The sequence below is a fragment of the Podarcis liolepis genome, assembly GCF_965112155.1.
Source record: "Podarcis liolepis genome assembly, chromosome: 14".
Classification (NCBI taxonomy): Eukaryota; Metazoa; Chordata; class Lepidosauria; order Squamata; family Lacertidae; genus Podarcis; species Podarcis liolepis.
This window is the reverse complement of record NC_139569.1, coordinates 22,366,177-22,393,879: the sequence shown is the minus strand read 5'-3', so window position 1 is coordinate 22,393,879 and position 27,703 is coordinate 22,366,177. Positions and strand designations below refer to the sequence as shown.

The 27,703-nt window shown below is 42.4% G+C and overlaps 1 long non-coding RNA gene across 1 annotated transcript; it reads left to right on the top strand.

Annotated features, from left to right (window-relative positions):
- The first annotated feature begins 14,786 nt into the window (after positions 1–14,786).
- Positions 14,787–26,948, top strand: LOC310692737. The gene is made up of 2 exons (XR_014518873.1): positions 14,787–15,037; positions 26,329–26,948. It is a non-coding gene; the product is annotated as an uncharacterized lncRNA (long non-coding RNA).
- The last annotated feature ends 755 nt before the right edge of the window (positions 26,949–27,703 follow it).

Here is a 27,703-nt window from a genome sequence, read left to right as displayed (position 1 = left end):
TACAATGGTCTTCCAGATAAGTCCTAATACACCCCATCCCCCAGCTATAATTCAAAACTTTGTAATAGTTCTCCATGAGCAGAATCAGATGTATGTAAGGTGCTGGAAAAACACCCAACTCAAAAAGAGTACAGAGTTTTACAAGCTTCACACCATCCAAACAGGAGAAGACTGCCCCTTAATTTTAGGTAGGTGCCTTTGCTGGATTGCTTTTAGTGCCTGCTAAAAATGCATATAAATTTAGGCAAGCCTACCCAGATATCTAATGTTCATGCACAATTTTACTGTTCAATTTTATTATATTTGTTTTAAAACTGCTGATTAAAAAAAATGATTATATTGTTTTATATATGTTTTTATTGTGCCATGAAATCCCTACAGGATGCTTAAAGGAAGCGATTCATAAATAAAATAAAGCCTCATCCTCTTCACCCCAAACACTTCTCATTGGCTGGAGAGCAGGAGTGGCACCAGCCAAGAACAAATCAGACCTTCCTTCTTTTCACTATTCTCTCTCATCTGCCTCTGATAGCACAAACAGAGATCAACAGCATATTTTCTTTTTCCAAAGTTCCTCTGGACCCGGGTTGAGAATCTGAGAGTGTATGGTTTGATGTCCTTCAGGGCTTGAAGCCAATGGGAAGACTGCAAGTATTGTCCACTGTGCCATGGTTCATTATGCTTTCTCCTGAAGGACGCTGCTCGATCAGACCAAAGGCACATCTAGTCTAGCATTCAGTTCCCAGCAAGATTCCCACAAACAGGACCTGAGGATAATGGCATATTCTCTACTTATGATACCCCAGCAGCTGGCATTCTGATAGTGGAGTTAGAGCATAACCATCACAGCCATTGATAGCGTTGTCCTCCTTGAATTTGTCTAATCCTCTTTCAAAGCTATCCAAGTTGGTGGCCACCATTACCTCTTGTGGAATCAAATTCCATGGTTTAACTATGTGCTTCCAAGTCTGGGCTTGGGCCAAGCAAAAGCTATGGTTAGGCAAAGAATTATAGACACTGAGAGACAACAGGACTGCCTAAGGTGCCCTGACTACAAAATTGCAGAAATCGAGATATATATAGCTGTACTGGCAGCATATCTCTTATTCTAGTATCAAAAAATGCAAGAAGGGCTTTTACACTTGCCAGAAGCTCGGCTCTGCCCTCGCCTGTCCTGGAAGGATCCTTTTAAAAAGTTCCACTCAAGATCTACCCACTCTGGAAGAATGGCAGATGAAGGTGATGGACTATATGACATTGGCTGAAATGACCGACAGAATCCGTGAACAGGGGAAAGAGACGGCGGATGAAGATTGGAAGAAATTTAAAATTTATCTTAAGAAATATTATAAAATTAATGAATGCTAAAATGTTGAGGTTTTTATTAAGAAAAGGAGATTACAGCGACCAAAGATTAAGTAAAATAAAAGAATAAATAAGGAATAAATTTGATAAAATTAAGTTTAGGATTTGCTGAAATAATTTTGGAAATTGGGATGTAGAAAGGGGAGGTTTGGGGGAGTCAGAGAAGTGAGGCTTATGAAAAAAGGAGATGAAATTATACATGTTTGTTTTGTCTTTTTATTTGTTTGTATTGTTTATAAAAATGTTGTAAAATCAATAAAAAAATTTATAAATAAAATAAAATAAAAAGTTCCATATGCCCAGAGACTTTGCGCCTGCCCATTGTTGGATATAGGAAGCTACGAACACATATTTTTTAGATGTCCCTTTTACAACAAGGCACGTAGAGAAACCATTGACCCCCTGCTGGTGAGGCTTGCTGACCTCCTGGTAAAGCAAAAATTTGATCTTCTTCTGTTAGGCAAAGATCACAAGACAACCCAGATGGTTGCCAGATTCTGTGCACAGATCTGTAGGCGCAGACCACCCCCCTGATTCAAACTAGTTTGTTAAGAAAATTCCCAAACTCAGATCCATGAGCGACTCTGGGTCATTTCTCTATGGTAGTCTATCTTAAAGTTTTTATGTGTTTATATGCCTACCGCATTTTAAAACTTAAAATCCATTGTTGTATATTGTTTTAAATGTTTGTTTTACTTTTGGGATTTGTGTTTCACAAGCTGGCCTCCGACCGTAATAAATTGTTGTTGTTGTTGTAGTTGTTGTTGTTATTATTATTATTGTTATTATTATTATTATTATTTGCTTTGTGTCCTGAATCTTTTGTCAGGTTGTCAAGATAAGACTAAAGTAGGCCAAATTTTGAGGAAACATATTACAATTTTAAGTGGCAGTTTGAATGCAAATTCAAAATTGAGAAGGGGAATGACAACTTTTAGAATATTTTTGACAGCTTCATCCTACAACCTTGGTTTTTACTGAATGCAGAATTATTCTCATTATTAGAATCTGTCCTTTTCTAACATATTTTCTGAGTTTACTTTCCTTCCCACTTTACCTTCTCATTCATATGTTTTCAGAGTTATCATCTGAGTGCCTTGCACTGTTTCATAAGTATACTTAGTTTAATTTTATGCACATTTTCTTTTTTCTTTTTTTATAGACAATAAAAAAGACAAATATTTAAGATGAGGCATATTTTAAGTGTGATATAAAATGCTGTTAACTGTGTGTACATGTACTTCTAAAAATATGGCAACTCACTTGCATAACTCTACATCGACTGCTTTGCTCTCTAGAGATCATTAGCCATGATTTCTTTTATTAAAGTAAAGAAGAAAATGACTTGGGGTACTGAGAAATGTAAGCACAGAAGGAAGCAGGACTCTGTACTATGTGCTGTAAATACATTCAAAATACTGTGCAAGAAAATCTAAATACCTTGGTCTGTATGCATTTTGCAACTTAAGTAAACATACGGGATTTGTCTTATTTTGCATGATTTAGGTTGCAGTTCTTGCTACTTTAGCATAGGGGAGTTTGGAACAAAGGGCTCTTCAGGCAATGAACCCCCACCTGATGAATAACCTGATCTGCAGCAACTTGGGGCTCTCAGGAGAAGTGGAGGCAAGATCAAGACCAAAAAGGCAGATCAGGACCATGGACAGCACCCAAAGGGTCTGATGGCTTATCTTTGGAAGTGTTGTCTCATCTGCATCTTTCTCAAGGTAGAATAAGGGGCAGGGTTTGATGGTCATGATGATGAAAGTCTTAACCAGCAATTTCACTGGCTGATGAGTTTTCAACCAGCATTTTCAACATATTTTCAAGTTTGTATTTCCAACCAGAGAGATTAGAAACTTTTAAAACACACACACCCTGAGAGAGAGAGAATGAAAGCTGGCCCCAATATATTATTGCCTTATATCTGAATGGCACTGCCAGTTAAGGAAGACATGGTAGTCAATATACTTTTTTGAATAACAGCTGCTGAGGACAAACAACTTTGGGTGAAGGTTTTCTTCACATCCTGCTCACGAGCCTCCAGGGACATCTGGATGGCTGCTTCTACTAGAATGGATTAGAGTCATTGCCAACTTTGACTAAAGTAAACTCCTGATGTGGATTTCATCATGCAATTGATCAGGACATGTATGATTATCTAATGCAGGGGTGGATAATCTGTGATCCTCCTTCAAGAAGAGACAGGACTGACACTGGTTAAGAAGGTGAAATACCTAGGGGTTTATTTGACATCAAAAAATTTGAACTTGTATAAGGACAATTATGAAAAATGCTGGTCAGAAATTAAAAAAGATCTAGAAATATGGTCAAATTTGAAATTATCAATGTTAGGCCGAATTGCAGTGATTAAGATGAATGTATTGCCTAGAATGTTATTTTTGTTTCAAGCCTTGCAGATTCTGGACAAGATGGATTGTTTCAAGAGGTGGCAGAAAGATATTTCGAAATTTGTCTGGCAGGGCAAAAAGCCCAGAATTAAATTTAAAATACTGACAGATGCTAAAGAAAGAGGGGGATTTGCCCTGCCGGACTTAAAATTGTACCATGAAGCAGCAGCGTTTTGCTGGCTGAAAGAGTGGATGCTCCTCGAGAACACAGACATTTTGGACTTGGAAGGTTTCAATAATGCATTTGGTTGGCATGCATATCTATGGTATGATAAAATCAAGGTGCATAGGGCCTTTAAAAACCATATTGTTAGAAAAGCATTGTTTAATGTCTGGATAAGATATAAAGATCTGTTGGAAAACAAAACCCCTAGATGGGTGTCACCCGTGGAGGCTAAGGCATTGAAGAAACTCAATATGGAGGTCGGATGGCCGAAGTATTGGGAAATCTTGGAACAGGAGGGAGATAAATTGAAACTACAAAGTCATGAGAAAATGAAACCTAAAGTACAAAATTGGCTTCAATATTACCAAATAATGGAGATTTTTAAACAGGACAGGAAAATTGGCTTTCAGGTGGAAAAATCAAAATTAGAGACTGAACTGTTAGAACCCAATTCTAAGAATTTGTCAAGAATGTATAATTTGCTGCTGAAATGGAATACACAAGATGAAACAGCCAAAGCGGCTATGATTAAGTGGGCACAGGACATTGGTCATAACATTATGTTTGCTGACTGGGAATGGTTGTGGAACACCGGTATTAAATTTACGGCATGTAATGCCTTAAAGGAAAACATTATGAAAATGATTTACAGGTGGTACATGACCCCAGTCAAGCTAGCAAAAATCTACCATTTGCCTGACAATAAGTGTTGGAAATGTAAAGAAACTGAAGGTACTTTCTATCACCTTTGGTGGACATGCCCGAAGATTAAGGCTTTCTGGGAAATGATATACAATGAAATGAAAAAGATACTTAAATGTACTTTTCCTAAAAAACCAGAGGCCTTTCTCTTGGGCATTGTCGGCCAATTGGTGTCAAAGAAGGACAGAACTTTCTTTATGTATGCTACAACAGCAGCAAGAATACTCATCGCAAAGTATTGGAAGACACAAGATTTACCCACCCTGGAAGAATGGCAGATGGAAAGTGATGGACTATATGACATTAGCTGAGATGACTGGCAGAATCCGTGATCAGGGAAAGGAGACGGCGGAAGAAGAATGGAAGAAATTCAAAATCTACCTTAAGGACTATTATAAACTTGATGAATGATAGAATGTCGAGGTTTGAGTAAGAAAGGGATACAGCGATATAAGACTAGGTTGAAGGAAGGACTAAGAGGACAGAGGATCGACAGATATATTCAGAGTTGCTAAGAACTTTTGGACATTGGGATGCAGAAAGGGGAGGTATGGGGAAGTCTGAGAAACACGGTTTATGAAAAAAAGGTTATGAAATTATACGTGTTTGTATGTCTTTTTATATGTTTGTATTGTCTTAAAAATTTTTGTAAAACCAATAAAAAATTTATTAAAAAAAAAGATAATCTGTGATCCTCCAGATGTTAGTTGGACTACTTTATCCCAGAGCTTTGGACACACTGGGTTGGAGCTGATGGGAGTTGGAATCTAACAATATCTGGAGGGCCACAGGATCCCAGCAATTCCTTTACTGAAGGAATTTCAAGGTAAGTAAAAAATGTTTCATTAAAGCAACCTTTCTCAGGCAGTTCCTGCTATTCTCACCTGAAACCCATGAAAATCATGAATGCATATTAACAGTAAAATCCCATAGATGTTTACTCAGAAGTAAAGCACACTGTTTTCAAAGGGATTTATCCTAGGTGAATATAGGATTCCAACACAAGACTTCAATCACATGAATATCTACTTAGAAGTAGGCCCATTGAGTTTGATGCTCACTCCTGAGTAAGTGTGTATATATATGCATACTTACCCAGAAATAAGGCTCATCAAACACAATTGTAATTACTTCTGAGTTGTCATCTTGAGCATTTCACTATGAATTCAGCATGGCAGGGAATGATGGAACTCTCCATGCAAAAGGCCAAGTTAACAGAACCTCAGAGCAGAGTTGTCACCCTTTTTTGTTTGTTTATTTGTTTTACCTCATGTGACATTTCAAGGCAAATTTGTGGGTTCCTGTTTGGGAGAATTGTGTGCAATACCTTGAGCTTCTTGCAGGAGAAGTGGGGCTACAAATGTAATAATAAGTAAGTGTTTGAAGAACTTGAAATTTCTGAAGAACACAAGGGTAGGAGGGAAATGAGGGCAGGAACAGCTCGTGGGGTGGGATAAGGGACTTGCCATCCCAACAGTGGAATCACTGTCACTTACATAGACAGTGCAAGAGCAGGGTGCTGGTGAGGTCAGGACTGTGCAGGCACACCAGCTGGAACACTAAATATAAGAAGATCCTGCTGGATCAGGCCAGTGGCCCACCTAGTCCAACATCCTCTTTTCACAGTGGCCAAACAAATGCCCATGAGACAGCCACAAGCAGGACCCAAGCACAACAGTACTCTTCCCCCCTTCAGTTTCCATCAACTAGTATTTAGAAGCATGGCTGCCTCTGACTACGGAGGCAGCGCATAACCATCATGGCTAGCAGTCATGCCTTATCCTTGAATTTGTTCAATTGGTATCTAAGTTGGTGACCACTGTGTAGTCCTGCCATGCCCCCATCCCATCCCAGTCACCTGAAGCAATGCAGCTGTTGTGGGCAGTTCTGCACCCCTGCTTTACTGCACTAGTGACTCCTGGGTGCTGGGTGGGGAGGTGGTGCAGAGAATTCAAATAAAGCCAGAGTACCAACATTCCTCAAGGGGGTCTCGGTATATCTGTTTGCTGAAAGGGCCTTTGTCAGATTCAACATGCTTAAAGAAGCCACACCCCTCCTGGAGTGCTCCAGCAAGCACAGCTGGCTCTGATGGAAACTATAGTCTGAAACATTTGCAGGGCACCAGGTTGGGGAAGGCAGCCATAAGTCCACTGACCATTTTTAAAACAATTTCTAAACCTGAAAGATAAAAGTCATCTGCAGAGCAATTTTTCAAGGACTGAGGAAGCTCCAATGCCATCATTAAAATGCAGAAGTGTTGGCACAATCACAAAGAGGGTTATACAAAACATGCCAGGGACAGAAATTGTATTAGGAAGCTTGTTTTTGCTATGAGGCAATACTTTGACTATGCATTGAAAATAGAACAAATAGAATTGTGTTTTCATCAAGTTTTGCCTAAAGCCTGAAATAAAGAAAAAGGGAAGAGCGGGTAGCAGACCCTTTCTAGTGGTAAAAACCTCCCCTCTGAAAATTCCTATTGTATATTTTTATTAACTTTTTTATTAGCAATCTTCTTACTGTTGATCTGCAAGTGAATAAAAGCCATTTACAAATGATCAGAACCGGATGGGGAGCTGTTGGAATCCTTCCAAATTATCAGCAGGGTTAGCGCTCATCTGCATATAGATTGAGTGAGTCAATCAGGAGGTGGCTCCAGGTATGTTTCTTGAGATATGATTACGGAGATATTTGGAAAGCCCTTTGCCAAATGCACAATGGACAGAACAAGCAGAGAGGAATGGTTCAATTTGTCAGACACTTCTAGGTAGTGCCTTTTGTTTAAGGGGAGCTGCATTGAGTGCTTGCATCCACCGCATGCCAGGGAGAGCGCCAAAGGGCTCCTTTCAAAGTTGGATTACAGCACATTTGAAACACAGGCACACACAGAGAAAATCCCCACATTATAATGTGATTTAGGATGCTAAGCTCACTTTGTTGGTCTCCCGGATGATTGGGACCAGGCTTATTTTTCTCTAGCGGTGACTATAAAATCAAGATGAAGTTGTTCAGAAACAAAGAGAGAGAGAGCGCAGAAGATGAGAGAGTGATGCAGTGTAAGAATATAAGAAGAGCCCGCTCCCCACCTGTGATTCTCAGCAACTGCTATTTAGAAGCATTGTGACAGTAGAGGTAGAACATAGCCTTCATGACTATTAACCATTGATAGCCTTCTCCATGAATCTGAAAGATCACATCAGTCTCTATGCCAGCAACAATTAGCCCTGCCCTTGCCTTAGAACATGGGCAGCTTAAGTAAGAACTGATCCTGGGGCTGGGCTAAAATTTAACCAACTGCAGAGTTTGAATTAGAACCAATTTATTTGCTTCATCATAAGTGAGTGGAAGAAATTGGAAGCTGCTTTCAAGCAAAGAAGCCTAAGGCACTCAGCAACTTCAGCTGACACACAAAACAGCAGGGATCATCCCAGGCATTTTGCTGAATACATTCAAGAGGGAGACCAAAAAAGGAAAAGGAAAAAATGATAACTTATTCTTTTTACCTGTCTTCAGGCATTTGCCAGAATTTGGGAAGCCTTTATGCTTGGCATGCAGACTCCTCTGCCAGAGGAAATGGCTCAACCACCATACCCTAAATCAGAGGATAATGTTCCCTGCAGTATTGCTATTTCCTTAGCCACATAGAAGACTGCAGTGTGTTTGAGGTGTCAGAGTGTAACCAGCTCCCCATCTCCTCCATGTCTGGGTCAGCCTATGTAAGGCTTCAGTTGACTCTTCTTGTTTAGTCATTTAGTCGTGTCCGACTCTTCGTGACCCCATGGACCAGAGCACGCCAGGCACTCCTGTCTTCCACTGCCTCCCGCAGTTTGGTCAGACTCATGTTTGTAGCTTCGAGAACACTGTCCAACTATCTTGTCCTCTGTCGTCCCCTTCTCCTTCTCTTTCCCAACATCAGGGTCTTTTCCAGGGAGTCTTCTCTTCTCATGAGGTGGCCAAAGTACTGGAGCCTCAGCTTCACAATCTGTCCTTCCAGTGAGCACTCAGGGCTGATTTCCTTAAGAATGGATAGGTTTGATCTTCTTGCAGTCCATGGGACTCTCAAGAGTCTCCTCCAGCACCACAATTCAAAAGCATCAATTCTTCGGCGATCAGCCTTCTTTATGGTCCAGCTCTCACTTCCATACATCACTACTGGGAAAACCACGGCTTTAACTATACGGACCTTTGTTGGCAAGGTGATGTCTCTGCTTTTTAGGATGCTGTCTAGGTTTGCCATCGCCTTTCTCCCAAGGAGCAGGCATCTTTTAATTTCGTGACTGCTGTCACCATCTGCAGTGATCATGGAGCCCAAGAAAGTAAAATCTCTCATTGCCTCCATTTCTTCCCCTTCTATTTGCCAGGAGGTGATGGGCCCAGTGGCCATGATCTTCACTTTTTTGATGTTGAGCTTCAGACCATATTTTGTGCTCTCCTCTTTCACCCTCATTAAAAGGTTCTTTAATTCCTCCTCACTTTCTGCCATCAAGGTTGTGTCATCTGCATATCTGAGGTTGTTGATATTTCTTCCAGCAATCTTAATTCCAGCTAGCAATTCATCTAGCCCAGCCTTTCGCATGATGAATTCTGCATATAAGTTAAATAAGCAGGGAGACAATATACAGCCTTGTCATACTCCTTTCCCAATTTTGAACCAATCAGTTGTTCCATATCCAGTTCTAACTGTAGCTTCTTGTCCCACGTAGAGATTTCTCAGGAGACAGATGAGGTGATCAGGCACTCCCATTTCTTTAAGAACTTGCCATAGTTTGCTGTGGTCAACACAGTCAAAGGCTTTTGCATAGTCAATGAAGCAGAAGTAGATGTCTTTCTGGAACTCTCTAGCTTTCTCCATAATCCAGTGCATGTTTGCAATTTGGTCTCTGGTTCCTCTGCCCCTTCGAAATCCTTCAGTTGACTCTAGCTCCTAGCAAAGACAACATCTTCTTTAGTTGCCTTAGTACAGTGATGGCCAAACTTGGCCCTCCAGCTGTTTTGGGGCTACAACTCCCATCATCCCCAGCTAACAGGACCAGAGGTCAGGGATGATGGGAATTGTAGTCCCAAAACAGCTGGAGGGCCAGGTTTGACCATCACTGCCTTAGCAGGACTCCTTGAAGCTGTCCAAGGTCCTGTTCCTCGGTAGACATTGCATACTTTCCCTCAAGTGTCCAATGGAATTCTGTAATTTCTGCATGAAGCTAACCAGGAAGATGGTTCAGAAGAATGCAGTGAGCAGGATGTTGGTGAGAACAGCAGTCTGATCACATATTGCTTCTCTTCTTAAACACCTACATTGGTCATCCATTGTCATATGCTTATGTAGACATTCAATGTGCTGAATGATCTGAGACCCAGATAGCGGAGAGAGTGACTTATCCTCTACTAACCAGCCTCTTCATTACAATCAGCAGAGGAGGTTCTGAATGAGGTGAGCAGTTCAGGAACCTGTGGAAGAGCAGTTTTGGTCCTGGCTCTACAGCTGTGGAATGACCCCAAGGTGCGTCTTTCCTCTGCAGTGCATTCATGTCAGCAACAGGTGACAAGCCACGTCTTCCACAATGACATAAGAAGAACCTGCTGGATGATGCCAGTGGCCCCTCTGGTCCAGCATCCTGTTCTCTCAGTGGCCAACAGATGCCTGTGGGTAACCAGCAAGCAGGATTTGAGCACAAGAGTACCCTTCCCTCCTCTGGTTTCCAGCAACTAGTACTTAGAAGAAGAAGAAGAAGAGTTTGGATTTGATATCCCGCCTTTCACTCCCCTTAAGGTGTCTCAAAGCGGCTAACATTCTCCTTTCCCTTCCTCCCCCACAACAAACACTCTGTGAGGTGAGTGGGGCTGAGAGACTTCAAAGAAGTGTGACTGGCCCAAGGTCACCCAGCAGCTGCATGTGGAGGAGTGGAGACGCGAACCTGGTTCCCCAGATTACGAGACTACCGCTCTTAACCACTACACCACACTGGCACCACACTGGAGAAGCACTGCTGCCTCCAACTATGGAGGCAGAACATAACCATCTTGGCTGGTGGTCACTGACAGCCATCATCAGGCTTTTAGAGGTGGAAAAGTATGATAGGTGAAAGTTGCATGTATGGCATTGTTACTGTATGACTCGAATACAGTATGTATTTCATGTGAATTCACTTTTATTGACTGCATTAGATATTAGACTTTGCTGTAGTTTATTTTCTAGTACGTTGCCTGACAACTATTAATTAAGGTGGTATAAAAACATAAATTCTGGAGGAGCAAGGGCTCAGTGACAGAGCATCTGCCTTGCATGCAGAAGGCCCCAGCAGCTCCAAGAAGGATTGGGGAAGGCCCCAGCCTGAAACCCTGGAGAACCAGTGCTAGTCAGTTTAGACAATACTAGATTAAATGAGCCACGGGTCTGACTTAGTATATGTCAGCTTCCTATTGGGGAAGAACCATAGCTAAGTGGTAGAGCATCTGCTGTGCACGTGGAAAGTCTGAAGTTCAATCCTGGTCATCTCTAGGTAGGGCTGGGAGAGACTCCTTGCTGGAACTGTGGAGGGCTGCTGCCAGTCACTATATACAAAACTGAGCTGGATGGATCAATGGCATGACTCGGTATCAGGCAACTTCCTATGTTCTCCAGTTTTCCCATTTTGAGGAGTAACATTAAAGAACAGAAGGGAGTGAATCAATATGGAGCATCAGCCATTTCATGCTGTGGTTCACCAGTTGAAAACCAGCTGTGGGCCCATTTCTCGACACTAGGCAACAAGTATTTAATAACTCATTTGGGAAGACACTTTAGAATTTCACACTTTTTTTTTTTTGGAGAGGGCATTTAGAGAGCTCTCTTGCAGTTTTCTGTGGAGAATGGCTTTGATCAATCCTGCTCACATAACCCTGGCTTGTGTTTGATTGTAACTACCTTATTTATTATACATGTCTCCATACAGTGATAATTGGGTTCATAATATCCTGTGCAGCCTAATGTGAAAATGGATTTTTTTTTCCTGAATGGAAATGACTTATTTTTTTTTATTCCTCAGGGGGTTTGTTTTATCAAAACTCATGTAGTATTTAGCAAAGTAATCATTGCTCAATTGTGAAGCATGAAAAGTGTAAAATTATGATAATAGAAGTGGAAAGAATGAAAGCTATAATAGAGCTGACCTCATTTTGCTTGATTATTAATGGTGTTTCATCTAATTTACAAGGCCTAACCTTGTGTGATACAAATGCAGAGTACAAGTGTACCTTTTTAGCTCACAAAACTTAATTAGATTTGTAATATATCATATCCTTATTTTTCCCCCTCGTTAAGCAACAGGAACCCAAGGAATTTTTGCCAGGCATAAGGTAAATAGTGTTTAAAGAGTCAAGAAGTATTTAGTTTTATTGGGGGTAGGGTGGGGCAGGGACAGGGGTGAGACAAAGACACACTGAAATCTTAGACTTGATCAGCAGTAGGGAATCTTTGGGTCTCCTGATGTTGGGTCTCCTGATGTTGTCAGAAGAACTCCTATCAGTCTCAGCCAGAATGGTCAAAGAGCAGGGATGATGGGAGTTGTACTTCAGTAACAACTGGAAGGCCATAGATTCCCCACCTCATCAAATCAACTCCTTGGTTCAATGTAAGAAATCAAGAGAACTAGATCATACCTAACACACCCTCTTTCAGATTCTTCAGAAAGAGTGAGATCATTACATTTCTAGGTAAGAACATAAGAAGATCCTGCTGGATCCTGCTGGATCAGGCTAGTTCCATTCAGGGCCGTCTTTACCTGGGATTGCAAGGGATGCGGGGCACCTGGGTTCTGAATTCTGGGGGGCACCAGACCCCACCGCTGAAGCCACCTAAGCTCTTAACTATCTACCTGTTATGAAATACCATAATAAATAATTTTGATCAAGCTAGAAAAACAAAATACATATATATTGCACCTAGGTACAGTGGTACCTTGTGTCACAGACACTTCAGGTTACAGACGCTTCAGGTTACAGACTCCGCTAACCCAGAAATAGTACTTCGGGTTAAGAACTTTGCTTCAGGATGAGAACAGAAATCGCGCAACGGTGGCGCGGCGGCAGCAGGAGGCCCCATTAACTAAAGTGGTACTTCAGGTTAAGAACAGTTTCAGATTAAGAACAGACCTCCAGAAAGAATTAAGTTCTTAACCCGAGGTACCACTGTATTACCGAAATGTATACCTACTGTTTTACTAAAGGACTTTCGACTTTGTGCGCTCATTTACCAAAGATGCACTGCGCCAGTGGTGGCACTTGTCATTCACAATGGTGGCGCTTGTCAGACTTGGGGGCGCTGGGCGGATCTTTGCACCCCGGCGGCGCATCTGCTAAAGACTCCCCTGGTTCCACTAGTCCAGCACCTACCGTAGTTCTCACAGTAGCCAGTCAGATATCTATGGGAAGCCTGTAAGCAGGACCTGGAGTGCAACAGCACCTTCCCGGCTGTGGTTTCTAGCAGCTCTGCCCTGGGAGTAGTGAACCCATGGCCTGCTGGCTAGATCTGGTCTGCCCAGCCACTGTACACTAGCCACTTTCTTTGCTTCTTCTATTTATAGGACAAGGAACAGAACATATCCTGCTAATTGTGACACATGGGATGCTCCCTCAAGCACTTGGGTCCAAATAATTTAGGACTTTGTATGTTAATGCTTGAGTTGGGATCAGCCAGGATCAGGGTGATATGATCCTTCCTAACTGCACCCACCATCAGCAGCACTGAGTTCAGGGATACCCCCCAAGCTGTGAAAATGTTCCATATAGCAATATGCAGGAGTATCAATGGCTACTAGCCATGATGGCTATGCCCTGCCTCCACGGTCAGAGGTGGAAATGCGTCTCAATTCCAGTTGATGCAAACCACAGGATGGGAGAGTGCTTTTGTGCTTGAATTCTGCTTTCGGGTTTCCTGCAGGCATCTGGTTGGCCACTGTGAGAACAGGATGCTGAACTAGATAGCAGAGGCAGAGCTAGCTACTCCGGCACCCAGAGCTGTGCACCTGGGGGCAGGGCTAGCTGCCTGTGGGGGTGGGACTAGCCACCAGTGGGGGCAGAGCTAGCCACCCATGGGGGTGGGGCGAATGTCCCAGGGGGGGCGCCGCCTACGGCAAGTGTCCCAGGGGGGCAGGGCGGCGATGTCACCCCCCCCCAGGGATGACACCTGGGGCTGACCACCGCCACCACACCCTCTCCCTTCACCAGTGCTAGATAGGCCATTGGCCTGATCCAGAAGGCTCTTCTTATGTTTTTCTAGAAGGCAAGGATATTGAGACAGTATAATGCTCTCTATCTATTTGCAACTGAACTTATGGTTGCATGTTTACAGATGTAGCAGATTAGAGGGGAAATGTTCCCTTGAACATGGCACTGTTTGCTCTGAGTTTATTATTCCCTGATACTTCAGTTATCAGCGCCTTTTGCTTGTTTACCATTGCTATCTCGATTCAGATAACTTAGAAAGGAGAAGAACCTCTGTTGACTCTAGGTCGGCTGTATTTATGAAGTCCCCCCCTCTCAGTGATCCTCGACTCCCTTTTGCTTACGCTTTGCTATTTTTAAAACCAGCTGTCTTAAACACCTGTGTTATCTCACTCCCTTTCACCACGCCGTCAAGTTTAAAGGGGATTAAGCACAGGTTGGTTCTGTTTCAGGGAGTTGGTGGGAAGCAATTTTGTCAAGCAGGAAGCCACATTGGCTACTTCTGAGTCAACCACAGGGGAGGAATTTGGCAGCTTTTGAAACCTGGAAGCAGGAAAAAATCCACTGAAAATTGGAGAGGGGAGGGAGCCATCTCTATGTATGAATACTGGAGTGTGGGTTTGCATTTTTCATCTGTGTATTGCTAGGCTGAAAGAAATCCTCCCAAATGCTGCTCTGTAAAGGGATTTGCAGCTGCAAATAGGCTCTATATTATCTTCTTTGAACTAATTTTGGAAGGAGCAAGGGTGGGGGAGGCAGCCTCAAAAGATGATACCCAAAGCACATACCAAAAAGAGGAACTGTGTAAAATATCTGCCACAAAGTTGAGATCTGTTGAGTGCATTGAAATAATTTATATCAGAATCTGTGTTTTTGTAGGCTGTACTAAATAGACTCTAGTTGGAACAGAGGAGTCATTAATTTGGTTTGCTTTTTGCAGCGAATCAACCTAATTAGATGTTCCTGAACTTGAATGTGAATTGGAATACAACTGCCCTGGCTGCCACCCCAAAACATGCAAGCAGAGTCTCTTATTTGTATGAAACAAAGCTTTATTCAGGCTCTGCAGCAGGCTTAGCAGCAGACACAGGGATCCAGAATCATGGTTCAGGAGCAGGGGAAGTAGTTCAGAACTGAACAGAAGTGATGAAGATCCCCCAACAAGTTTCCATGCCATACCCACCAAGCTGTTAAAGTAAGGCATGGTGTGCTCACTTGTGAGACTTGCTCGCCTTTTGGGAATTCTGGGGTTGGAAATGTGCATTTCTTTGAAGTGGATGGGTCTGATCACAAGCTTAAACCTCAGGGCTCCTTCCAACTCTACAATTCTATAATTCTAACAGTGTGATGCAGCAACAATAACAACTATGCAATTCTAGGCTGCATCAAGTGAAGTATGGTGTCCAGATCAAGGGAAGTCGTAGTCCCACTCAATTCTGCCTTGGTCAGACCCCACCTGGAGGACTGTGTGCAGTTCTGGGCACCACAATTTAAGAAGGATACTGATATGCTGGAACATGTGCAGAGGGCAACCTGGATGATCAAGGGTCTGGAAACTAAGCCTTATGAGGAATGGTTGAATGAGTTGGATATACTTAGCCTGGAGGAGAGTGGGAGTCAGGACAGGAATCCCCTCTTCACAGAGGTGAACCTGGAACCTTCATTATGTAGTTTTTGCCATTTGGTGAAGATGTACATCTTTCTCTTTGTGAGCAGTGGGTTCAATCCTGCTGGTTGTAGGGGTTTTCTTTGCTAGTGTATTTCCTGCAGGAAATGCAATGGCAAAGCAGCACCTAGCAGGAACTGAACCCTCTGCAGTGTGGTTGTGGGGTGGCCATATGTTTTATTAGGTTTTCAAAAATAAATCTGGGGATGGATTCTGGTCAGGCCAGGTGTTCCCTGGGCAGGCCTGGGTTGGTGGAAGGCATGCACAGCATAATAATAATATAAATAATATTACAAAACAGTGGAATTACATTCATATAACATTCGCCTTCTGCAAATTTCACCTCTCTTCTCCCCCAACCTTATACTGTATATAACAATATCTCTCACATCAAATGTAGAAAAAACTCTATGACCTGAAAATAGAGACAATGCCCGTACTTTTGTAACCCAAGAAAATCTGTAATAAAAACTGCTTCTTTAAAAAATTACCTAAGAGTTACAAAGCACACACCCTTCTAATTTTCTACCTAAAATGGTCAGAACCAATTTGAACCAATTTTAGCTATTTGTTATTGCACATGAAATTCCCCCCCAGCAATGAAATAACAGCTGATGCCTTAGTTTGGATCTATCGTGCATTAAGAGAGAGGAAGAGAGAGAGACATTTAGAGATCTCCAGTATATCAGCCATCGTATTAATCACACCATTAATCTTTGTTTTACCACTGACAACTCCAGTACAACCCCAGATAACGGGAAAGTTGCAAAATGCCATCCCAGTATGTTCTTGATTAGTATTTATGGCCCTAAAAATTACAGGCCTGGAGGTTAATTGCAACGAGAGGACTGGCAACGTGCCTTGGAACTATCATTCCTATCTAATTAATGTAACATAATTAAATAAGTTGAAGAGTTGATCGGATTTATTTTATTTACCTTTGGATATCTAACCTGCCTAGAAATCTCAAGTGCATACCCATTCTTTTTATAAAAAGGTAAATTGAAACATCTAAAATGATAATGTGATGGATACAATTATCTGGTTAATCTGGGAATTGGGCAGACGGCCAGTTCTAGAACAGGTTGTGCTCCCTGAAGTGGAAGGCACATAGCTTTGGGTTCCTCCTTGATCCGGCATTGAGGCCCAGCTGACATCAGTGGGAAGGAGTGTCCAGTTGCAAGTGATTTACCCACTACAGCCCTTCCTGGCCACAGTAGCTCACCTTCTCATAACATCCCTATCCGATTACTGTAGTGTGCTTTATGTAGAGCAACCCTTGAAGACAGCCTGTAAGCTAGAACAGAATGAAGCCACCACGGTTCTGAGCAGTGCAGATATTTTGAATTACGCAATGCCATTCCCATTCTAGGGTAGGGGCAAATTTACCCCATTCTGCTCCCTTGGGAGGCTCTTCTCCTGAAACAGGGAAGAGGAACTTCAAGATTCAGGTTTCCCATGGGGCCATTTAGAACTGGGTGAGCATCCTATTTAAGGGAGCCGCCTTCCCAGCATCTTTCTTCCCATAATTGCAATGCTTGTCCTCCTAACCCTTTAGGGCTGAGTAGGATTGTTTTCTGGGTATTTCTCAATTGGCCTTTGATATGCTTTTTTTTGCCTACTCCACATTGCCTTCTTTGGGTTGAATTTTGGTGTGTTTGGGTAAAGGACAGTATACAAATTTCAATAATAATAATAACAGTAGTAGTAATAAATAATAATAATAATAATAATAATAATAATAATAATAATAATAATAATAATAAGTTTTTTTGTATATTGGCACTTAATGTGGCAGATAAAGAAATGAATTCACTGGTAAGCACCCCAAGGCATGCTTCTGCTCTTAAGGAGCAGGCAGAAGGCTTTATCTCTGATCTTAGCACTGTAGTGCTTAGCACTGAGATTGGAAGAGAAAATCCCTTTGCCTGACCTCTGAGTGTAAAAATCAGATTTTCTCCTCATCCTCACTCCAGTATGGAGCAATACTGTTTTTTACTCTTACAAAGCAGGCAGAGGGGCCTTCTCTCTGGTTTTGGGCTTAGAACTGAGATAAAGAGGTCTAAGGTCCAGGAAGAGGAACTTCATCTCCTTATCAAAGTGGCATATAAAGTTGTGGAGCTGGAGGACCTTTTCCCACAGTTTGCCTGGTCAGAGCCAACCTTTAGGTTATCCAGCCCTGTTCTAAGCCTTTCTCAGGATGCCTCTGTCAAGCCTGCAAGTATAGCTCAGTTGGTTAGAGCATGGTGCTGATAATGCCAAGGTTGCAGGTTCAATCCCCATAAGGGACAGCTGCATAGTCTTGCATTGCAGGGGGTTGGACTAGATGATCCTCAGGGTCCCTTCCAGCTCCAGGATTCAATGAAATAAAGTATGGCTACTAGTGAAATGGATGTAGATCTCAGAGAAGCTGGTACGGGAAGAGGTATGTATTTGGGTCCTCAGCTGTTCAGGGGTTTTGAAAGTTAACATCAACACCTTGAACCGACCCTGAATGAATTCCTCCCCATTCCTCTTAGTTACTTTGTGGAAACTACCAGCTGGTTTAACTGGAAACTACCAAGTTCATAGGTCAGACTCTTAGCTATTGGGCTGTCTTGAAAGATGTGAGGTACTGCTGAGCTTGAATAGGATTTTGAGGAGTTCCTTTCAGCAATTCTTTCTTTACTGATTCTGGTTCCAGTGTGTTGTTACATAGGAAGCTGCCTTATACCAAATCAGCCCAGTGGTCTATCTCAATATTTTCTACAATGACTGGCAGGATTTCAGACAGGGAATGCTTCCCAACTCTACCTGGAAATGCCAAGGTAGATTCAGCCTGGGACATTCTGCATGCAAAGCAGATTGTTTCCCGCTGTGCTACAGCTAATTCATCCAAGCAAATTCAAAATGGGGCAACCCCAGCTCCTGAAACCCTAGCACTGAATGACTTATGAGCATGAGTTGAAGTTCCATTTGTGTTGCAAGCTAAACATTACTGACTGAGCACCTCTCTTTCTCTCTCTCTTGGAACAACCAGATAACTTATCTCAATGCAAACCTTCTTATCAAAACCCTCCATCCCAGAAGCTAGGTGTATTCTCTTGCCATTTATAATGATAAAAATTAACAGTGTTGTATTTATCAATGAAACCAACAGAAGTACATTGCCACCTACCATTAATCACTGTAGCTGCTCCTGATATGAGGGCAATTGGCTTTTCCCTGGGCAGCTGCCTCTCTCTCCCAATAAATTATGACCCCTAGCAATCACATATTGCCAAAGCCAGAGAAGAAGCTCACAAACCCAGGAAATAAAAGGAGGCAATTCAGAAACAGAGCAGGAATCAATTTGGGTTGGGGGTGTGTGTAAAATATTCTCAGAGTCTTGAGTCAAGGCCAATAGTAGGAAACACAAAAATAGCTTACTGAGCCTCTGGTATGGGCAACTGGCTAATCCCATAGTAATCCTTACAGGACAGGTGTATGGGTTACTGTGCTATAAGTAAGAGGATAGGATGGTGGGCAAAACCACCTTAAGAAAATATAAGAACATAAGGAAAGCTCTAATGGATCAGGCCAGTGGCTCACCAAGTCCAGCATCTTGTTCCCACCATAGCCAGCTAGATGCCCCAGTATGAATCCCACAAGCACAGGAGCTTCTCCTCTCGTGGTTTCTAGAAACTGGTATTCAGAAGCATTACTGTTTCCAACAGTGGAAGCAGAACATAGCCATCATTGCTTATAGCAATTGATTGTATTATCTTTCATGCACTAGTCTTTTTCTTTAAGCCATTCATCTTGTAAGGGACTTTATTCAGCCCAATGATGTAAACAGCCCTATGGAAAATCCCCTCTTGCCCCCTGTGCCCTGGAGAAGATGTGGTGTTGCACTTTCATCCCTGGGTCGGGCAAGAGGGGCCTGTTCCTGCCCATTGCATCTGCAATATGAAAAGCACGCAGCTAAATGCTTACACAACTCCATAGTACCAGCACACCCACTCCACCACATAATAAATGCAAGCAATCTTTTATGTTTGTAAAACATAAACATAAAAATCCCAAAGGCAAATGAAACCCACCTTAATTATGGATTTGCATATTCTTCTTGTGCTGCAGATGGCAATATGGATGAGGGAGAAAAAAAAAAGCAGTATTAAGGGGAAAGAGGAGGCTGGTGTTATTTCTATAACATTATGTCTACTATCAACAGGGTAATGTTTAAAAGAAATTGCTTGTTTGCGTATATGTCCCACTGTTGCTACTAAATTTGGAAGCCAGACCTGTTCAATAGTCCTTTACTGTCATTATTCATGATGCTGTTCCCAACATGTTGTTAGTGGATAACTGAATTTTAAAGCACTGCTTGGACACACACAGAGAGAGTGCTTTGTTAAGGGGGTGGGTAAAATGGTAACACAAAGCAGATTCAAGACAGGCAAGAGTTTCACTCAGCAGAAAGTTAAAGTATGGAAGTTGCTGCCACCAGATGTTGTGATGGCCAGACATTTAAGAGGGGGTTAGACAATGTCATGGGATATAAGACTACTAACTGCCATGGTGTCAGACCATGAGCGTCATCTAGTCCAACCCCCTGCAATGCAGGAATCATTTGCCCAATGTGGGGCTCGAACCCACAACCCCGAGATTAAGAATCTCATGCTCTACCGATTGAGCTATCCTTAAAATCATGCAGTCTCTTCAAGTCTTCTTTCAAAAACAACTGGCACAATATGGGATGAAAAAGATCTCTGAGCAAAAGCAAAACTGAAATGGGACACAGTTAGGCTGCTCAGCCCTTTCCTTGGAAATAGGCAAGAAACTGAAGGCTGTGAGAAATTGGGGCGGCACAGTATCTTGGAAAACAGCAATAACAGCTGCAGCAGAGCAATGCAACAATTCTGCTTCACAGAAAAGGCCAGGTAACTGAGAAACAGACGACAGGACTTCTAGAAGCATTGCACTATGATCTCAAGAGAGGCTAAGAAATAAAGCAACTTTGAAGAAAAAGGCTATGTTCTCTCCCCTCCCGCCCCCCGCTCGCCACACACATCTTGCCCCAAACTGCCTTGCCTATGTTCTGCATGACAGGAACCCATCCAGGAGTGAAAAATGGGTTCCATCACGTGACTGAGCTCTTGCGGAATGAGTTCAGTAGATACAGCAGCTTGACACCTGGCCAGCTGTGCCCCTGAGGGCAAGGTTAGAAAGCCAATCCCTTTTGTCAAATAGGAGTCTTAACCGCTTGACCAACTAGGTGAGTCTGTACAAACTCGTCAGATGATTCCTCCATCCACCTTCTGATTGCTTTTCCTGATGCAGAATCCCGCTGACTGGGATTGTTGCATTCCTTCACTGAAAAGCTATCACACAACACCCTGTTGTTGTTGTTGTTGTTGTTGTTGTTGTTGTTGTTGTTGTTGTGTGTAATGCAAATTCAGTGTTAAAGAACAAGCTATATGGACAGAAAAGTTCCAGGTTCAATCCTTGGCACCTTTCAGGCAAAGCCAAAATGCTGTCCAATTTGCACATTGCAAAAAAATAAATATGGCATTTTCAAAAACCGGGCTTGAGCTAAAACTCCACAATTTTGAAACAACCTCCCTTATTTTGAGTGACATATTGACACTCATTGAGATATATCCCACCAGTTCATTTGCATTGCTCATCATCGCTCCCACTCTCTGTTGCCTTGGCTTGCCCCTAGAGATGTCACCATTGGCTACACAGCTTTGCAATGCCAACATATTAGGATGGGCTATCTCCTTTTGACAACACTTTCCCTCACTGTCCCTCACAGATACAATTATGCAGTCACATCCAACAGACTATATGGTGGTGTGACATGCTATTCATGGCATCCCTAACTGACTTTAACTTAAATAAATGCATGTTGTCTGAATCTGGAGAGAAAAGAAGGAAAGAAATAGTTTGAAAGTGGGAGAAAAGAAGTGGTGTGGTGAGTCCAGACTCAATGATGACCACTTAAACAAAGCTGGGGTGGCACCTCATGCCATACTCCCAGATGGACAATGTGTTCTATTCATAATCCTGTAATTTGGTCAGGATACTAATCGTTCACGTGGAATATGGCAGTATTAGCAAATCAGAATTGTAGAGTCTAACCCTCTGCAATGCAGGAACATGCAGCTGTCCCATACAGGGATTGAACCTGCAAACTTGGCATTATCAGCACCATGCTCTAACCAAGGGAAGAGCCACTGTTCACTGCTAGAGCACGTTTTACATGCAGACAGTCCTAGGTTCAGTCTCAAGCATCTCCAGATAGGACTGGAAGAGACTCCTTGCCTGGAATCCTGAAAGCTGCTTCCAGCCAGTGAAGGCAATACTGAGCTAGAGGGACCAAAGGTCTGACCAAAGGCAGCTTTTTGTGTTCCTTCCTAGGTTCCATCAGTCAGTGGTTAAAGTGTCTGCTTTGCATGCAAAAGGTCCCAGCTTCATTCCTGGTAGCATCTCCAGGTAGGGCTAGTGAAGATTCCCTGCCTGAAACCCTGGAGAGCTCCAGACAGTCCATATAAGTAATGTTCTGCTAGCTGGACCAATGGTCCGACTTGGTATAAGGCAACTTCCTTTATTTCCTATGATCCTATTTGCTCTGGGAGTTGAAAACTACAAATATTTGCAGCCTGCCTTCATGTATTGGCCATACAAAACCATCTCAAATGGATGAGCACCTGGCGCATCTGACGAAAAGTTCCCCCCTGTATTTGTGCTGCTCCAGTGGCCAGGCAATTGCATCCTTAGCATTTGCATCCATAATTTTTCATAACAATAATGCGCCCTAATGCACACACTGTATTGCATCTCAGCAGGACCAAAAGGATCCCAGCATCGTTCCTGGAGCATTTAGAAGAAAGCAATTATCAGAGAGCACTGGGCACTCATCCGCCACCTACTGGGGAAAATTAATAAGCTTTCTGGGGCTTGTGGTTCACCTTTCACTTCCCGCATTCATCCTACAAACAAGAGACAAAGTCGCAGATGTGTAGGAGATCAAATTTTAAGTGGGGTTTTTAGCTGGTAAGCAAATATCACTGCAGCTCCACAAGTGCGTTGACTTCATTCAAACAGATCTGGAGTTTAGGCTTTGCAAACAATCACACCAATATTTATCCACCGTAACAAGTGTATTTTTGGGGAAGCAGGAAATATTCACCATTCAAGCAATATCCTGCATCTTGATGCCTCTAGGTCATGGGTGGGAGAACTTTTTCAAGCTAAGGTTTACATCTTCCTTCTGGGCAAACATTGCAGGGACCCATGGCAGTGCTGGGCAGGGCCAGGGGAATACATGAGTAGAGCAATGAATGCAATATTTATCTTTATACATTCAATCACTTTCTACCACCCCCACCCAGCTCTTTTCTCCATCTCAGGCAGTAAGAGGCATTACCAGAGGTTTTATTTATTTATTTATTTATTTATTTATTTATGTATTTACAGGTATATCCGGCCTTTCTCACAAGTTGGTATTCAAGGTGGCTAATAATAGATTTATTTTTTTCTAGGGTGGGTGTTCTTAAATTCGCTATTACCCTCTCCCACATTTCAGCCTTGAACACCATCAGTAGATACTGAAGCATAGATTATATTGGCTCTCATACTCATCTTGCTCAGCCTGGTAAACAATTACCTAACTGTAAAAGCAGGACGCTCGACTAGATGGGCCATTTGCCTCATCCAGCACTGCTCTTCTTATGTTTTTATAGCACAGGGTTGTTTCTTTGTTTCCTTTAAAGAAAAAATCTTCTCTTATCTGAAAGGAGACAGGGTTTGATGAGTGCTTCCAGAGTTTTAAAGTCCATCTGGGCCAGTAAAATGTATTGTCTCACCTGCTTTCAACCCCTTCCTTTGGTGATATCATCTAAGTTAGATAACTCCATAAATTTCAGTGGGCCCACTCTGACTAATGCTGAACTCTGCTATTAAAATTAAAGAACGACAGGCTAGATGCACATGAAATCAACCAATAAGCACCCATCATTCCTGATCATTGGCCAACCACATACCCCTGAAATGGAAGATTTTGTCAAACAGAGGACTGTCCCTTGTAAAGTAGGACACATGACCACCCGGTTTCAAACATCACCCGTTGTGGCATGTGAACTGGCTCTGCAGAAGTGGCAACTGAGTCACCAAAGTATGCTGAGGCCTTAACACTGATGCTAATTGATGCAACCAGTGAATGTCCAATATGTTTGGAGCTATAGAATGAGACTATTGCCGCAGGCAGCATGAGATTATGCTTTGCAAGATAAGGTTTTTTTGTTTTCTTTTTTTGTTTAAGTCTCTTGAATACAGGGGCATCTTCTTCTTTTCAAATTTTACAGTTGGCTGCAGCTGTCACAATTCATTTTTTATAGGACATCTTTTCCAGAGTGGTACGTGATAGCCCTGACCTAACATGTTACTATGTCTGAGGTGTCACATTTAAAGCAGGAAAGATAGAAGGTTTTTATGAGGGGAAAGGAGGACACACTCTGACTAGTGTGTGTGTTTGACACACAGAGAGAGGGATCAATAAAGAAATTAATATCTGAATTGTGATTCACAAAACCTGCAACAGGAATTCCCCTTGCAATTTCTTGCCACAGACTTTTTAATATATATATATCCTTCTGTCTATTGTAATTCTTTTCCATTTCTGCAAAAAGACCCAGAGCATCTTAGTCTGTGTGTTTCAGTGCATGGGTTCAAGGGACAGCATAGGCCTATACAGCTCTTCTCAGAAGTAGGTCCCATGGATTTGAGTGGCCTCTACTCCAAGGTAAGGGACTGTGTGATTGCAGTCTGTGCCTATATCTAATCTAGGCCAAGGGGGTGCTGTTTCAAAGACCAGCAAATGCAAAACCCCCGAAAGGAGATAAGTTGAATTAATGGTGGAAAGGGCTATTAATGGTTACTAACCGTGATGACTACGAACCAACTCCTCTGAATATCACATAATGGGGATCACAATGGACCTTTAGTCTGATCCAGCAGGGCTCTTATGTCAAGGGAGGAGCTCCCATAGGCTTAGACCAGGGTTTCCCAAACTTGGGTCTCCATCTGGTTTTGGACCACAACTCCCATCACCTCTAGTTAGCAGGACCAGTGGTCAGGGATGATAGGAATTGTAGTCCAAAAACAGCTGGAGACCCAAGTCTGGGAAATGCTGGCTTAGAGCTTTATAAAAGAGCCAGCTTTTTTACTTTTCTTTTTTCTCAAACCCACTTTCCCCTGTCAAAAATTAATGTGAGAACTCATTCTTCTCCTCCGTGTCCATTATCCCTCAATGCAATATTCTTGGTTTCCTTCACCGCACCAGATGGACACGGTCCAGTTCCTCTTTTTTTATTATGCCTGAAGTCCTCTCCATTTTTTTTTATTTTTTATTTTTTGGCTTCCAAACAAGCCATGTTTTGAAAATTGTTGAAGACCAAGTGGCAGCAGTTACTATAGACCGCAGCTCAGGGAATTAAGAGGGAAATTAGCTTTTTCAAAGTGTGGGAGGGCCATTCAGAGCGTTCCAATGCAAACAGAAGCTACCACTAGGCTTTCCTTTTTTTAAAGGATGCGTTGGGGAATTCAGCAAGATCCATCATCTTCCCGCTAGCAATGTTGATGAATGCTCTCATTAACGTGGTCTGCTGTTCCATGTCATGTGCAGCGCTGGAAGAGGTTGAGGCTCTGCCTTGGCTCTGCAGCTTTTGCCAGCAATGCTGAATGGATCCAAACCACAGAAGCGATAAAAGAGAAAGAAAAGAAATACTTTGAAGAAAGCGTCCCTCCCCCCTCCGACAATTGTTTCCGCTTATAAGGCAGAATTGCTTCAACTTTTAACACCCTCGGCCACTTAGAGGTCTTTTGGTCTCTGCCTATTCACCCCTTGTGTCCCCCAGCCAAAACAATTATACCAGGGGGTGGGAAACCTGCAATTTTAGGGCCACTTGCAATCCTAATTTCAAAAGATCTCTCCAATTGATCAGTCTGGGTTGCAAGCAAGAGCAATCTTTCCATACCCTGGCAGTACACTGGGTGGGGATGAAGAGAGGGATTGTGTATGTGTGCCAGAGAGGAGGAAGGTAGGTATTGGAAAGAGAAAAGTGAGGGAGGGGGATGAGAGAAATTCATAAGAACATAAGGAGAGCCTGCTGGGTCAGACTAATGGTCCATCAAGTCCAGCACCCTGTTCTCTCAGTGGTGAACCAGGTGTTTCTGCATACCAGCCTTTGTGCTCAAGTCTAGCTTATTTGCTTCCCACTGGCATCAGCTTGGCCACTGGGCCAGACTAGATGGAAAATTGCACTGATTCAGCAGGCTCCATATCCTCCAACATTTGTCTGATGAAAATAGGGACGTCCTAAGGAAAACCGGGACATTCTGTGATCAAATCAGAAACCAGGATGGCTTCTGTAAATTCAGGGACTGTCCCTGGAAAATAGGGACCTGGAGGGTCTGAGGTTCATCTTATGTTCTTATGCAGGGCGCTTGGTCCTAATTAGACCCATGGGTAGGAGTCCCCAGCACTGCTTTAGGATCTCGCTCCCCCCCGTAAATAATAATAATAATAATAATAATAATAATAATAATAATAATAATAATAATAATAATATATATATCTCCTGCAAATCTCAGGGTTTCTCAAAAGGCTGCTAAGTTTATCGAGGGTGCAATGAGATTAAGGGCCACTATCTGAACGATAATCTTGGCCATTTGATTGCCCTTTTTACCCATTGCTGTCTGTTTGATTTGTATATATTTTATTTGTATATATTGCTTGTTTTATGATGCTATGGCCGTTGGCTAATGCAAATAAAGTTTATCTTATCTTATCTCAGGGTTTCTCCAAGTCTACTTGTGGGTGGCAGAATTTGGGCTACATCACTGTGAGCCTTTGAAGACTTTATTTTGGATTTAATATCCACATGATACTCACCCTTAGATTGTAAAAACCAGTGCTTCAGGTGCGATGGCCAATACACCCGAATCCAGAGAGTTAGTTATTGACACACATGTCAAAGGCTTCATTTGTTTTCTATGAGATGAAGAAGGTTCCTAAGTGCAGGACACCACGTTGCATTTCCTCTTGCTGGTGGATTGAACAAATGAGAGACAAATACATACAACGCTTTCCCCTCATCTACGCAAGATTTCATTGGTTCCCTTGGTGGTCCTTGAACGAAGAACAGTTTCAACTGATCTTAACTTCCCTCTCAACAGAAAGTGAAATTTAAGCAGCTTAGCCAGATACTGCAGCGCTTAATAGAATTAATGGCAGAGGTGGTCCAAGCCAAGAACACGAGACTGAAGCAAATGTTTTATTTATTTTTTATTTTATTCCCTCTCCATGAGAATTTTGTAAGTCCTGTTTTGCACCCATAGAGAGTGATATGTTAAAAATTTCCAAAACAGCAAGCCCATTTTCACACTGTCAAAATAAATGCTTAATTTTATTCTATTGTCTGAAGTTTGTGTGTGTGTGTGTGTGTGTGTGTGTATGCGCGCAGGGCCGGATTTAGGTTTGATGAGGCCCCAAGCTACTGAATTTTTTGGGGCCCTATATATGTCCAGCTGTCCTTTGTCAACAACAAATTGTTGCTGTTTTTTGTGTTGAACTTATGCTATATTGTAATTTATGGACCTAATAGGTATCTAAGCCATTTACACATGTTGCCCTGCAACCAGTCCATGCAGAATGTAGGCACCCTATATATAGAAATGAGCAAACCAGCGATATTTTAGTGAGCAGGCTAGCAGGCGGGGCCCATTACTTACACCATAGGAGCTTACACAACACAAAACACTGTTGCTGTATGTAGGTTTTATTTTATTTGTCTTTTTATCTTATATTTTGGAAATGTACATCCAGTTTTTTTCCTTTAATTTTTTTTGGGGCCCCCAAGAGAGTGGGGCCCTAAGCTATAGTTTGTTTAGCTTATACGTAAATCCAGCACTCTGTGTGTGTGTGTGTGTGTGTGTGTAGGTTTAGAGAAATGTTGCCCCATATACTAGGATACACACTGCTGCTGTTGCCTAGTTGCAGAAGCTTTTCAGCTTCTGGCACAACCAACCTATGGTTGGATTAATGTGGACCCAATTCATTCATGACAGACTTGCTGAAATAGACTGCAAAATGTTCCAACACCATTCCAGTTGATCCTACTGCCTTTGATCCTATAGTCCCCACCAGCTTCTTAGGTGACAGAGAGAGAA